This window comes from Rhinolophus ferrumequinum, chromosome X, assembly GCF_004115265.2.
Source record: "Rhinolophus ferrumequinum isolate MPI-CBG mRhiFer1 chromosome X, mRhiFer1_v1.p, whole genome shotgun sequence".
NCBI lineage: Eukaryota > Metazoa > Chordata > Mammalia > Chiroptera > Rhinolophidae > Rhinolophus > Rhinolophus ferrumequinum.
In genome coordinates, this window is record NC_046284.1 from 12,560,390 (window position 1) to 12,574,381 (window position 13,992).

A 13,992-nucleotide genomic window follows, 5' to 3' on the forward strand; every position below is an offset into this window, starting at 1 on the left:
TAGCCCGTGACAGTCTTTGATGTTCACAAGGATGGCCCTACATCTTCCAAAAATAGGTTTGAACATACTGAAAAAAAATTCCTCTAAGTCAGATTTTTATCAAAATGGTTAAAATAATATGACATTGGAAAAGGTATTAGACAACCTCTAGCCAAGTTATTTTAAACTGCTTTTTTTTTTACATAGGTACTTCCGAGGTCACTAACTTCAGCTTCCATAGAAGCTTTTGTTTGGCACAAGACTTTAAATATACATATATATATACACACACACAATGTATGTGTGCCTATGTACGAAGTCTGACAATTAAGTTCACGAACTCATCCTAGAAAAAGTGCTACATACCTCATTGTTAAATATCACTACAGTCACCTTTGAAGTACTCCCCTTGGGAAGCTATGAACTGATTCCAGTGCCTACTCCACCCTTCAAAGCAATTTTGGAACTCTTTTTCTGGAACGGCCATCAGAGCTGTCGTCATATTACCCTTGATGTCCTGAATGTCATCCAAATGTCCTCCTTTCAATATTTCCTTTATCTTCGGGTAAAGAAAGAAGTCACTGGGGGCCAGGTCAGGTGAGAAAGGAGGGTGTTCCAATACAGTTATTTGTTTACTGGCTAAAACCTCCCTCACAGACAGTGCCCTGTGAGTTGGTGCATTGTCGTGATGCCAGAGCCATGAATCGTTGGTGAAAAGTTCAGGTTACGTAACTTTTTCACACATCCTTTTCAGCACTTCCAAATAGTCAATTTGGTGAACTGTTTGTTCAGTTGGTACAAATTCATAATGAATAATCCCTCTGATATCAAGAAAGGTTAGCAACATCGTTGCACTAAGATCGCGAACTTAATTGTCAGATCTTGTATAGTATATATTGTATACAATATATATGCCATATGTACGATAAATATATATTTATATATATTTATTTATATGCATTGTATATAATACAATATATATCTGTCTCAACACTGATGTGGTTCAACCACTTTCTGTTGTCCTGCAGGCCTCCGCCCTCCCCATTTCCCTGGGACTACTAGGATGGACCATTAGACTAGCTCCTGGGACCTGTAGGCTGGGCACATGACTCAAAATGTGCTAAAGAGATCCCCTATCTCAGGAATTTAAATTTTGTACAGAGACATACAGAAATTGGCTGAAAGTAAGTCATCTGACAGCAGTACCCTGAAGAGGGAGGGCCTTTTGCTCTAATTTCCAGAGCTACTCTGATTCCCATCTTTCCCCAAGTTTGATTATCTAGCTGTTCTTTTAATTTGGTGAGTTATCCCAGTTTCCTCTCAATAAATCACCTTTAGTTCAGTTAGTCAGATTTGGTTTCTTTGCAACAAAGCTACTTAAATGATAGCCTCAGGGAGTGAAAGTGATTCTCTCAATGTGCTACAGCCAAAGATAAAAACTTGACAAGGTAACCATCCCATGATCACCAGTCTTGTCTCTGTAGCTAGAGGCACCCCCCACCCCCAATGTGGAGCTCCCCACTCCAGAATGATTCTGAATGAGTGAGGTATCCCTCTATCAGGCAAACACAAAACTGAGGGTTAAAATTAAGCAAGGACTTTTCAAGGATTCTTTTTCTGTCTGTTTTATTTTTTTAAATGTTAATTTCAGGTGTATACAAAACAGCATAATGAATACACATGTACCCCCCTCACAAAGTGAGAACCCCCTCCCCCAATCTACTACCCCTCTGACATCGTATATAGCTATTACTACATATTGACTATATTCTCTGTACTGTACATCCCATGGGGGAAAATACATACATATATATATATAAATATATTTCTAGTTGACATTCAATATTACTCTACTTGTACTTCAGCTTCACGTGTACAGCGCAGTGGACAGACATCCTCCAGGACCCGTCTGGCACCCTACATAATTTGTTTTGTTTTTTTTAAAGCTTATAAGAGTTTACTTGAGTCAAACTGACGACTATTGTTGCGAAGTAAAATCACAACGGACTGAGAAAATGCTCCCCCTTCGTGATCTTTACAACATTATTGATTATATTCCCCGTAGTGTATTTCACATCGCCGTGACTATTTTGTGACTACCAAAACTATGGAACGCTTCACGAATTTGCTTGTCGTCCTTGCGCAGGGGTCATGCTAATCTTCCTTGTATCGTTCCAATTTTAGTATATGTGTTGCCAAAGCGAGCACTCAGGGATTCTTGAATGTACCTGCAGTCTCTGCATTCAGCACCTAAATCTTCTATTTTCAAGGACTTTGGGAGTTAGGGTAAATTACTCTCAAATGAATGTTTATTGCTCTGTGAGTTTTTAATTGTTGAGAATTCTTATAGGAATCCATTAATAACGTCATCTATTACAATAGTGACTATATTTACATAATAAAATCACATTTCTTTGATCAAAAAAAAATTAAGCAAGGACTTTTCAGTCCCTGAGCATAAAACATACCTACATAATGTAAATATGTTCCTTGCATAGGAGTTTCTCTCCCAGACTTGCTCGAAGATCAAAGTGTCCACAAATGCAAAAAAATGCACACTAAACCTGACAGTATCTTCCTACCTGAGGAAGGGATGGCTAACTGTGCTTCAGTTCTGTATCAGTTATGATTGTCTAGGCTTTGCAGAGGGTTAAAATTAAGCAAAGACTTAATTTGATAAGGAAACAAATCTCATTGGCTTAATACAGAGCAGTAGTCTCATTTCCATACCACTGCTGTTCTGTCCACTCTGCAGACCGGTTTCCTTCCAAGGGTGCCTCGGATATCTTGTAGCTATGCCATCTCAAAAGGAGGCTTCTGTGACCACACTGAGGGTTAAGACTAAGCAAGGGCTTTTCACTTTCTCAGCTCAAAAGAGATGGTGCACTTTACTTCCACTCACAGCAGTGGTTTACCTACCGTGTTTTCTCGAAAATAAGACCTATCCCGAAAATAAGTCCCAGTTCAGATCGTCAGCCAGATGGATACATTTAGTACGTTATGACGATGTTCCAGAAGAAGATGACATGACTACTTGAATAAATGTAAATTGTTGTACATGAAAAAATAAGCCATCCCCTGAAAATATGCCCTAATGCGTCTTTTGGAGCAAAAATTAATATAAGACCCAGTCTTATTTTTGGGGAAATACGGTAGTATATTTGATACCTGGACCGGGTAGTTTGGAAAAACTCCTTTACTTGACAAAATTATTTTCTGTAATAATCATGGCATAAAATGAATAATAAAAATGGCCAGAAAATAAAGCAGTCAGAATTTTCTTTGTGGTTTTCTTATCAAGCCAATACAAAAAAAAAAATAAAAAGTAAAATAAATATTTTAGTGCAAAAAAAGTAATGGATTAACACTTCATAGTTATATAAAGGTGGGTTTTGGAAAAAGGGAAAAATTACAACTACATACTGATATGACACAGTAATAATAACTAAAAGTAGTATTACAGTTTCTGACTTTAGGTCTCTGCAAACTTGTCAATGACACATCAAAATCAATCTTCTCCTGTTCATGTTCACTCATAGTTGATTGAATATGTTAGTTTCAATTAAAACTTTTTTCATCTGCAACAATAGATTTACACATAATTAGGAAACACCTTAAACTAAGTTTGGTAGAGATTTTAAAAATCCAGTGTCACAGGAAATTCTAGAAATTCTATATAATTGCATTATTATCCATGCTTTGTTTCTTTGGGATTGATTCCAGCGGCTTTGAAGTACTACTGCAGTCAAAAAAAAAAGTTTTTTTAACACAAATTAAAATACCAAGTGGTCACATAGAATGAGAGATTTGTGGTAACTCAAGTTCTAAGTCTTTGTCTTCACAACCACTTTTCTGTCATGGTTTATTTTATATCCACTGCTTAAATGCCGGGAGAGGTACTACCACAGGGGTTGGAGACAGGAACTGTGCTCTAAGCAGCTCAAATGATTCCAAATCTGACAAATTCACTCTTCAAAGGAACTTGTGCAGCTAAGCCTGTGCATCAGGGCTGACTGTATACCTGGCAGTTCTTCCAAATTTATTTCTACGTGGAATATACTGTTTCTTAAAGGATAAATGATAACAAAGTGCTACTTTGAGACTGAGCTATACAGAGAGTGCCAAAAAACGTATACGTATTTTAAGAAAGGATAAAACTATTAAAATGGTGATACTCAATGTATACCAATAACAAAAGATGAATACAAGTCACGTTTGACTTCTGCAATGACAAGAGGTGCTCGGAGTGGTTACCATCAGTGTCCAGACACTTCGGATTACGGCGAACTACTGCTTGGGCAACTTTGACCCAAGTGTCCACTTGTATACATTTTTATGGCACCCCCAGTATATTATAAAACTCAACAATAACCACAGCAAGTATTTCTAACTTTAAGACCACCAAAATATTTCTTTCAGGGGGGAATGGTGTATTACTGACACTGTTTAGAATTGCAGGAACGAGGTGACAATAGCTTGGTTTTAAATTCGCTACAGACCATGCAGCCATATTATATGCACCCTGGCGGACTGCTTCCTCCTCCTTGGTCTTGGAACACCACTGGCCAACAGCGTATTGTCCACAACTAGTCACTTGGTCTTCCGCTACTGCAAGGGTTCTGGGAAGTGTGGCGGGGGGCAGGGGAGCGTATCGATTTTCATTGCTCCAGCTGGGCCAGCCACCTCTGTGACCCTGACTGTGCAGGACACTTCTGGTCAAGCTGTGTAGGTGGCTGGGGAGGGTGGGATATGTAGTGTTGCAGCCTCAGAAATAGCTCAGGTATCAGTGGTTCAGACTTATGGGGATATGTTAGATACACATACAACATACCTTGTTTTACTGTGCTTCGCTTTATTGCACTTCACAGATTTTTGTTTTTTGTTGTTTTTTGTTTTGTTTTGTTTTGTTTTGTTTACAAATTGAAGGCATGACCCTCCACAAGAAGATTACTCGCTTTATTGCAGTCATTTGGAACCGACCTGCGATATCTCTGAGGTATGTATGCCTGTACTTTAATGGACAAGAGTTTCTAAATAAGACTATGGGGTATTTTTCAGAGAGGTTTCAGAAAGAACATTGCATAAATTATAGCTTTGAATCGGGATTAATTTTTTGATGGCTTTCAGGGCCTTTTTCTATTCTCAGAATTCAGTGTTACCTTCTGGGGTTTGATTGTACACCAGATAAGCTGAATCCTGTCGGGTGGAACAGATAAAATTGGGAAAATACGCAGTAATGTAGCATTTTCAAAATGTGCTTGCTGAGACTTACCTGGGACAACTTGTTAACTACATAAATTACCAGATCTTTCTCTAGGAAATTCTACTTAAATATTTCTGGGTTAGAACTCAGAACTCCATAACAAGTACACTAGGTGATTCTCATTTTCAGGCAACTTTGGAGAACACTGTAGTTGTTATAAGAGTACTGTATACTGTCTGCTGTCAAACAAACCTGGGTTTGGACTCTCTTTAAAGTTTGGATTTCTCTGAGTCTGGAGAAAGAATCATTATTTTCAGCCATCCAGGCCTGACAGCTGTTTGCCTGATCGAAGGCAGGCCCAGAACTCTTTAGCCACTGTTCTGGCTCACCTGGTCAGCGTGGTAGGCAGGTATATAGTCACAACAAATTTTCTCAGGTTATGGTGGGGATAGATGGGAGGACATGGACCTGTAAGGCAGTGGTTTTCGACATGATTAGCAAGAGATGTAGTTCGAAGGAATTTTTCCAGGTGCATTTCATGCCTCCTCTATCAATGGATATCACTGTTGGTTGTACATGGAATCACCTGGGTAGTTTAAAAAATGATGATACCTGAGACCCACCCCAGGGGTCTAATGTAATTATTCTTGTGTGTGGCTCCGGCCCTGGATCATTTTTAAGCTCCCAATGTGATTTTAATATTCATCCAAAATTTAAACGTGCTCCCCTACAACCTCCACCTGGCCGGGTAGTGGTTGGAGTTTTTCTTATAAATATACAGGCACGCCCCTGATAGATTTTAGGAGCAGGAAGTATAATCAAGGATTCACTTGAAAACGGGTAGACTGTCAGCAAGTTGTGGTGATCCAGGTTTGCATAGAGAGTTTCGGTCAGTATTCCAGGTTCTGAAAAGCTGGGGGGTAAACGAGTTTGAAAAATGCCTGGTACAAAGAAGACAATCAATGTGAAATCATGAATGACGTGGAATCTGACACCTGGAGGAACTGAAATACTTGATAGTGAACAGAAGAGGGTGCTCTGACACAAGAATCATATTGTACTGTGGCCCCAAACTTGGTATGAGGTGTGTGTGTGTGTATTGGGGGGAGGGACTGGCATGAGAACAAGGTAGTAGCCCAGTGTGTGAAATCAGGTTTTAGAAGATAAGATGATTTGGGTGCAAGTAATAGAATACCCAATAAAAAGTAGCTTTAAAAATAAGAGTACGAGGCCAGACAATTAAGTTCGTGAACTCACCCTAGACACAGTGCTACATACCTCACTGCTGAATATCACTATGGTCACCTTCGAAGGACTCCCCTTGGGAAGCTATGCACCGACGCCAGCACCTAGTCCACTCTTCAAAGCAATTTTGGAACTCTTTTTCTGGAATGGCCATCAGAGCTGTCATTGTATTACCCTTGATATCCTGAATGTCATCAAAATGTCTTCCTTTGAATATTTCCTTTATCTTTGGGTAAAGAATGAAGTCATTGGGGGCCAGATCAGGTGAGTAGGGAGGGTGTTCCAATACAATTATTTGTTTCCTGGCTAAAAACTCCCTCACAGACAGTGCCGTGTGAGTTGGTGCGTTGTCGTGATGCAAGAGTCATGAATTGTTGGCGAAAAGTTCAGGTCGTCTAACTTTTTCACGCAGCCTTTTCAACACTTCCGAATAGTCAACTTGGTTCACTGTTTGTCCAGCTGATACAAATTCATAATGAATAATCCCTCTGATATCGAAAAAGGTTAGCAACAGCTTTGCAACAAGTTCGCGAACTGACTTATCTGACCTCGTATGTTATTCAGTCTCACAGCTGGAATTTTATGGTAGGCAATTTCAGGTTCAACCAGCTGAATGATCTCCGGGCTCTAGAATGGCTCTGCTATTCTCTTTGCTTTCGCCTCATACTCACCATATGCCTGCCATAGCGCTAAGTATTTTGCCTTCGCACAGTTGCATACAAAAGCAGGAAGAAAGAAGTTGAGGTCTATCCTCAGAAAAAAATATTTCCTGGACTCCACTCTGACCTTCCCCTTGCCCCCAGCCCCAGCTGATTTCCCTGTTTCACTGGCCAGGAGTGAGTCACATGCCAACCTCTACTGTAATCACGGTCAGTGAGGTATAGAACTGCCATGATTGTCCTAGATGGTGTTTCATTACCTGGTACCTGTACATTGCCATGATGTATCTTTGACAAGGAAAGGGGGCATGACTGTGGGACTTACACAGATTTGTAGACTTTAGGTTGAGCTTAAAAAGATCAGGATGTAGCCCTCTTTATATTTCCCATGCCTGGAAACAGTTTGGTCTCAGGATCTGGATTACGTTGCCCAAAAATGATGATTGGGGTGACATTGGCAACGAGCCAAGTCAGTTATTACAGAGTGTTGGGTACTGAATTTTGTATAAGTGGGCAAAACTGCTAACGAGAGGTCAGAGTGTATGTGTATGACGAACAAAGAGTGATGAAAGCCATCTTTATATGTGAAGAGACTACAGGAAGTGGTTCAGCCAGCTGGAAGGTTTATTTTAATGGCTATCAGTTAAAGGCTGGTTGGGATGGAAAGGTGCCAAGATGTAGTGTCTCTGTCCCTCTCTCAGACACACACATACACACTCGGAGGCATACAGCACTTTAGAGGGGAGTTGGTCTTGTGCTTGTTTGGAGATACTTACTGAAATATGTAGGGACAGGTTGGGGGCAAACCGTTACTTATTTTCTCTGAATTGATCCTTCTGTGCCTCTGCATGAGTTTTGTATGGCTCTGAGAAGCCCATCTGAGTGAATAAAGTCAAGAGAAGCATGCCACTAGTCTGAGGAAACTTGGTACCCAGACTGAAGTGCACTGTTGTATACATTTGATGAGAAAAGGAATGGAAATTGTGCACTGTGGTTTTATGCTTCTGAGCTATTCCCAGCAGCACAATTAACGCATTGCATATTTCATTATAACTGTCTTCTAGTAAGTTTTTGTATTCATCTGATAGATGACTACTAGCTGACATTGCTTTTTTGCTGAACTGGCTGAGAGCTATAACACAGAATCCTTTCAAATTAAATGTGAGTGAATTCTGGTGACTTCAGATCTTAAAGATTGTTGTAAGCTTTGTCAAGGCCTATCGTTTCACTGAATAGATTTAAATACACAGGAACTTTGATTCATTTTAGAGAATAAGAAGTTACTTCTTCAGTATTTTGCCTAATATATCCCATGGAACACTAGTTCCGTATAACATTTCATTAAAAAACTTGTTTCGTGGTTTTGATGGTTCCATCGTTTCAATAGAGAATCATGTGTTCAATACCTTCTTCTTGATGTTGTCAATACATATTGAAATCTTTGAAAAGTTTTACAGCAGATAGATGTTAACTTTATCTTAGTATTTCCCAAGCATGTTTAGGAACAGAATGTTTTGTGTTTTTTTTCCTTGTGATATACCATGAAACAGGCCTTCTAGGGACACACTTGAGAAACGCTACACTCCTTGATATTTAGAAAAATAGGAAGACATTTTATGAAATTGTTAATCTGAAAGTCAGTCCTAGAGAGGTTAAGGTCCCAATTAAGGTACTAAAACAAGCAAAGGACTAGAGTCAGGGAAGAGCAGCAAGTGTTTGAAAACTCGTAATGAGTCCAGGGATAGGTTTGTCATCCTTACTCTAAAGGGCAAAATGAGGCTGTATAGGTAAGCGGGGGGGGGGGGGGGGGGGGGCAAGAAGGGCCTTGTGGATCAGGTTCAAGAGTCGGGATTATATTGTGAAGCATTAGTCATTGGAGAAGGGGAATGCCTTCTCTATTTCAAGAAGATCACTCTCCTCAGCATGGTGTCCGGATTGGTGGCATTAGACGAATTAAGAAAGTAATCACAGTTGTCCAGATGAGAGATTATGGGGCATGAACCTAGGAAGTGACACTGGACCAAAGAAGAAAGACCGCTTAGAAGAGTTATTGGAGAAGTAGAATGAGCAAATCTGGATGATCAATTGTACATGGAATGTATGTGGGATGGCTGAAGGTGCCTTTGATGTTTACTTTGTGACTAATTGGAAGAATGGTAGTGTGATTAATTAATGAGGAAAACCAGAATATATTGGATGTACCGTGTTTCCCCGAAAATAAGACCTAGGCGGACCATCAGCTCTAATGTGTCTTTTGGAGCAAGAATTAACATAAGACCCGGTCTTATTTTACTATAACATAAGACCGGGTCTTATATCATATAATATGATATAAGACCGGGTCTTATATTAATTTTTGCTCCAAAAGATGCATTAGAGCTGATGGTCCGGCTAGGTCTTATTTTCGGGGAAACAGGGTAGATCAGATCATATTATTCCCTGCTCATACCCTCCATGGCTGCCTCTTATACTCAGAATAAAATCTGTCATCCTTGCTCACTGCACACCAGCCACAGTGATCCTTGGGCTTTTTCTTGACTACTCCAAACACATTCACACATCAGAGCCATTGCATTGGCTGTCCTCTTTCTTCTTGGAACATTCTTCTCCAATGCCTCCTGATGGCTTACTCTATCCTTTCCTTCAGGCCTATGCTCAAATATTATTTCTTTAATGAGATTGTCTATACTATAATGTTTCACAAAGAATCGTGACATTGGCTGTGATTTAGCATATTAGTTCGGGACCATTTTTATTGCCCATTTGCCAAAAATTCTGTCAGGAACAGGTTTTTAATTTTACCAAAAATGTTTTCTCTATTTATTGAGAAGGTTTTCTCATCTTTTAAAAATTTCCATGAGGATGACGTAAGCAACATGGTGGCGTAAGACATCCTTCATCATATTCCCTGCTCAGTATCAGCCATGTTGTATCTATTTACGGACAAAAGTATCTTGTGGGAGCTGTGGGATCCAGAAGCATATACCAAGGGACCTCGCCCACCCATTTGTCAGATAATAGATATACAAACCTGGGTCTCGGCTGTGGACCCTTCAGTGGCCCCTGAACCAGTTCAGCCCCTCGCGGCTGTGGTCCCAGAGCCATTTGGAGAGAGAAAGAGGACAAGTTTGACTTCATTCCTGTCACTCCTCCCCCCAGGAGTGCCAAGCACGACCTCAGTCCATGATTTCTTTTGTTTGGGAAACTGCCTCCCCCAGCTGTATGGGACATTGCCAAAGAGGCCCATTTCTCTCTTAACTCCATCCAGAGTCCTGAGTCCTGAGCTCTACGGCTGGAGGGTGGATGAGCAGCGTCTAGGGCTTTCAGAGGGCATTATGGTTCCTACTCACTGCCTCTTGGACTCCATCAAAAAGCCTGCCTCCATCAAGAGAGTAGAATGGTGGTTTCCAGGGATGGGGAGATACAGAGATGTCACATGAAGGGCAGAAACTTCCAGTTATAAGGTGAATAAGTGCTGGGGGATCCAATGTACAGTATGGTGATTATAGTTAACAATACTCTATTATACACTTGAAAGTTGCTAAGAGAATAGATTTTAAATGTTCTCACCACACAAAAGAAATTGTAATTATGTGCCATGCTTGAGGTGTTACTGTAGTAATCATTTTACAGTATGTAAATGTATCAAACCATCAGTTATACCTTAAACTTACACAGAGTTATATATCAATTATATCTCAGTAAAACGGGGGGAAAAAGAAAATGTGGTATATACACGCAGTGGAATATTACGCAGCCTCAAAACAGAAGGAAATCCTGTTACGTGCTATAAGTTGGATGCACCTCAAGGACATTATGCTAAGTGACATAAGCCAGTTAAAAAAGACAGATACTGAATCATTCCACACATGTGAAGTCTCTAAAGTAGTCAAATAATAGAAGCAGAAAGTAGAAAGGTAGTTGCCAAGAGTTGTGAGGAAGGAGGAGGGAGAATTAGTGTTTAGTGGGTATAGAGTTTCAGTTTTCCAAGATGGAAAATTTCTAGAAATCCATTGAACAATAATGCAAATAACTTACTAGTGAACTGTACACTTAAAAATGGGTAATATGATAAATTTCATGTCATATTTTTCCACAATCAAAAATAACTGAAAAATATAAATGAAATTTCCCTAGTTAGGTAATTATGTTAATAACTTTCAATTATTGTAAAATCCTTGTATTTCAGGGATTAAAAAACAGTATTATGCAAATCAAAACCACAGAGATCTGTCACCTTTCACCTCTTACTGTGGTTATTATCAAAGAAACAACAGATAACAAATAATAGTGAGGAGAAATTGGAACTATTTTATGTTGTTGGTGGAAATGTACAATGGTGCAGCCACTATGGACAAGAGTATAGAACAGTATACAAATTAAACTAGAACAACCATATTATCCAGCAATCTCACTTCTGCTTAGCTTTCCCAAAGAACTGAATCCAGGATCTCAAAGAGGTATCGGCATTCCCATGTTTGTTGCAGCATATTCACAATAGACAAGTTATGGAAACAACCGAAATATCCATGGATGGATGAATGCATAAAGAATATATGGCATATCCATCCATACATGAAGAATATTATTCAGCAACTGAAAAGGAAATCCTGCCATTTGCAACAACGTGGATGAACCTGGACACATTATGTTAAGTGAAATTAGCCAGTCACAGAACATAAGTACTGTATGATTCCACTTATATGAGGTACCTACAGGAGTCAGACTCATAGACACAGAGTAGAATGGTGGTAGCCAGGGGCTGGAGTGGGGGATGAAGGAAATGGGGAGAGCTGTTCAACAGATAGAAAGTTTCAGTTATACAAAATGAATAAGTTCTAGAAATCTGTACATCTGGACCTGTAGTTAATGATATTGTGCACTTAAAAATTTACTGAGAGCAGATCTCATGCTAAGCGTTCTTGTCACACTTCATAAAATCCATTATTAAATATGTTATGTATGCTGCTAGATTTTTTTGTTGTTATTGTTTTACTTGGTGGGTTTTTTTTTTTTTGCCTATAGATATCAGCGTCTAGGAGACTATATATTTGGTATCATCTTTCTCATATCTGGGCATCAGAGTAATGTTTGCATTAGAAGCTCCTTTGAGGAGCTTTCCTTCTTTTTCTGTGTGTTGGAATGTTTTATGTCACATGGAAATTACTTTTTCTTTCAAAGTGTTGTGTAGGGTTTCTCAGCTTTGTCGCTGTGGACATTTTGGGCTGGATAATTCTCTGTTGTGGGGTCAGTCCTGTGCCCTGCAGGAAATTGAACAGTATCCCTGGTTTCTACCCACTAAATATCAGTAGCATCCCCACCCCGAATTGTGACAAGCCAAAATGTCTCCAGACATTGCCAAATGTCCCCTGGGGCCAACTCCCCAATACACACCAGTTGCGAATCATTGGTGTAAAGGAGCTCCACCGCTAACTGTCTGGGCCTGGAATCTTTTTAAGAAGTGTGATCACATTTCCTATTCCTTTCATGATTATTAGTCTTTCTAAGTTTTCTGCTTTTGCCAATTTTGATCATTCGTATATTTTCACAAAACCACTGATTTCCTCAAGAATTTCTTCATTATTAATAAAATCTCCTCTGTATTATTAGCAATATAACCTTTCCTGTTTCTTTCTTTCTTTTTTTTTTTAGTATTCAAATGTTCTCTTGTTTTCATTACATTTGCCGGGGGTTTGTCTATATCATGGCTTTTTTTGTAGTAAGTATCACAAAGTCACTTACTGATTTCTTACCACATACTAGGTACTGTATCATATGGGTCAAACAAGTTCCCTGCCATAATAACTCTCTGAGCCAAATTGCAGGATACCAATTTGCAAACGTCTAATTACAGTGTGATAAATGTTAGGATAAGTGTATAGACTGTGTGCTGTGAAAAGATAAAGAAGGCAACTGAATAATAACTAAGGTCAGGCAAAGCTTACCAGAAGCTTAAGTTGAGTCCTGAAGGATCTGAAGCGAAATCATCTTAGACTCGACTATGTGGAATTGATTATAAATGTTGTAGAAATTCAACGTAAGGACAGTTGTGGGGGACAGGTTAGGTTTTGGACGGATATGTGAGCGGCGGGGGTCATTTCAGGTGGGGAGAACGGCAGACATAAAGCTTGAAAATGAAAACTCCAAAAGTTAAAGTCTCCTTGTATATTTGAAAGAACAAAAAAGAATGCTTTTGAAAATCTCTAGAATGAGTGACAGGAATGTATATATGCTGTATGCTGAAATAGTTAGAGGGCAAAAACATCAAAGTCTTCTTTCAACCATACTTATTCATTATACGTCTGCACATATCAGGCACTTCCCAACCCTCCTTTTCCCTTTATGACTTGTCTTTTTTTTGAAGTCCTACTTTCATTTACATAACTGGAGGGATTTTTCTGGTGCCTGAGGAAACTTGCGCTTAATGTGGAAAAAAAAAGTGTTTCACACCCCTTAGCATTAGTGTTACGGTCATTGTACATACGCTTCCCAAATTACTTTTATGAGGAGCGGCACCTCTCCCTGGGGACCCATCCGACTCCTGGCATGATTCCGACTGCTACCCGGCAGTGCACCAGTGGAAGAAAGAGGAAGTCAAGGTCAGGGCCACTGATGAGGAAAGGGTTGAAGTGATAACGTTAGAAAATGAATCTGAGCTGAAGGCTTGGCTTCTTTTTACTTCTCTAGAAATTAGAGCTACCTGGGTTGTGATCCGGAAATGTGTACATTGCTTTTCAAGTCATTTGTACTTTTGTCTCCAAAATTGTAATGTGACGTGTTCAGTTCTTTCCTTGCATTCATGCCCCTAAACAGAACAGCTAAGTGTTCTGGGACCTTGCCAAGTGGCAAGTGTACCAGCCTGGCTGGGAAATCCCAGGTGGCCTTACAGAGGTAGGCCAGAAACAA

The 13,992-nt window shown here is 39.6% G+C and overlaps 1 non-coding gene across 1 annotated transcript; it reads right to left on the reverse strand.

Moving 5' to 3' along the window:
- Positions 1-2,080: 2,080 nt before the first annotated feature.
- Positions 2,081-2,187, reverse strand: LOC117030692 (U6 spliceosomal RNA). Its single transcript, XR_004424443.1, has one exon. It is a non-coding gene; the product is annotated as a U6 spliceosomal RNA (small nuclear RNA).
- Between the last annotated feature and the right edge of the window lie 11,805 nt (positions 2,188-13,992).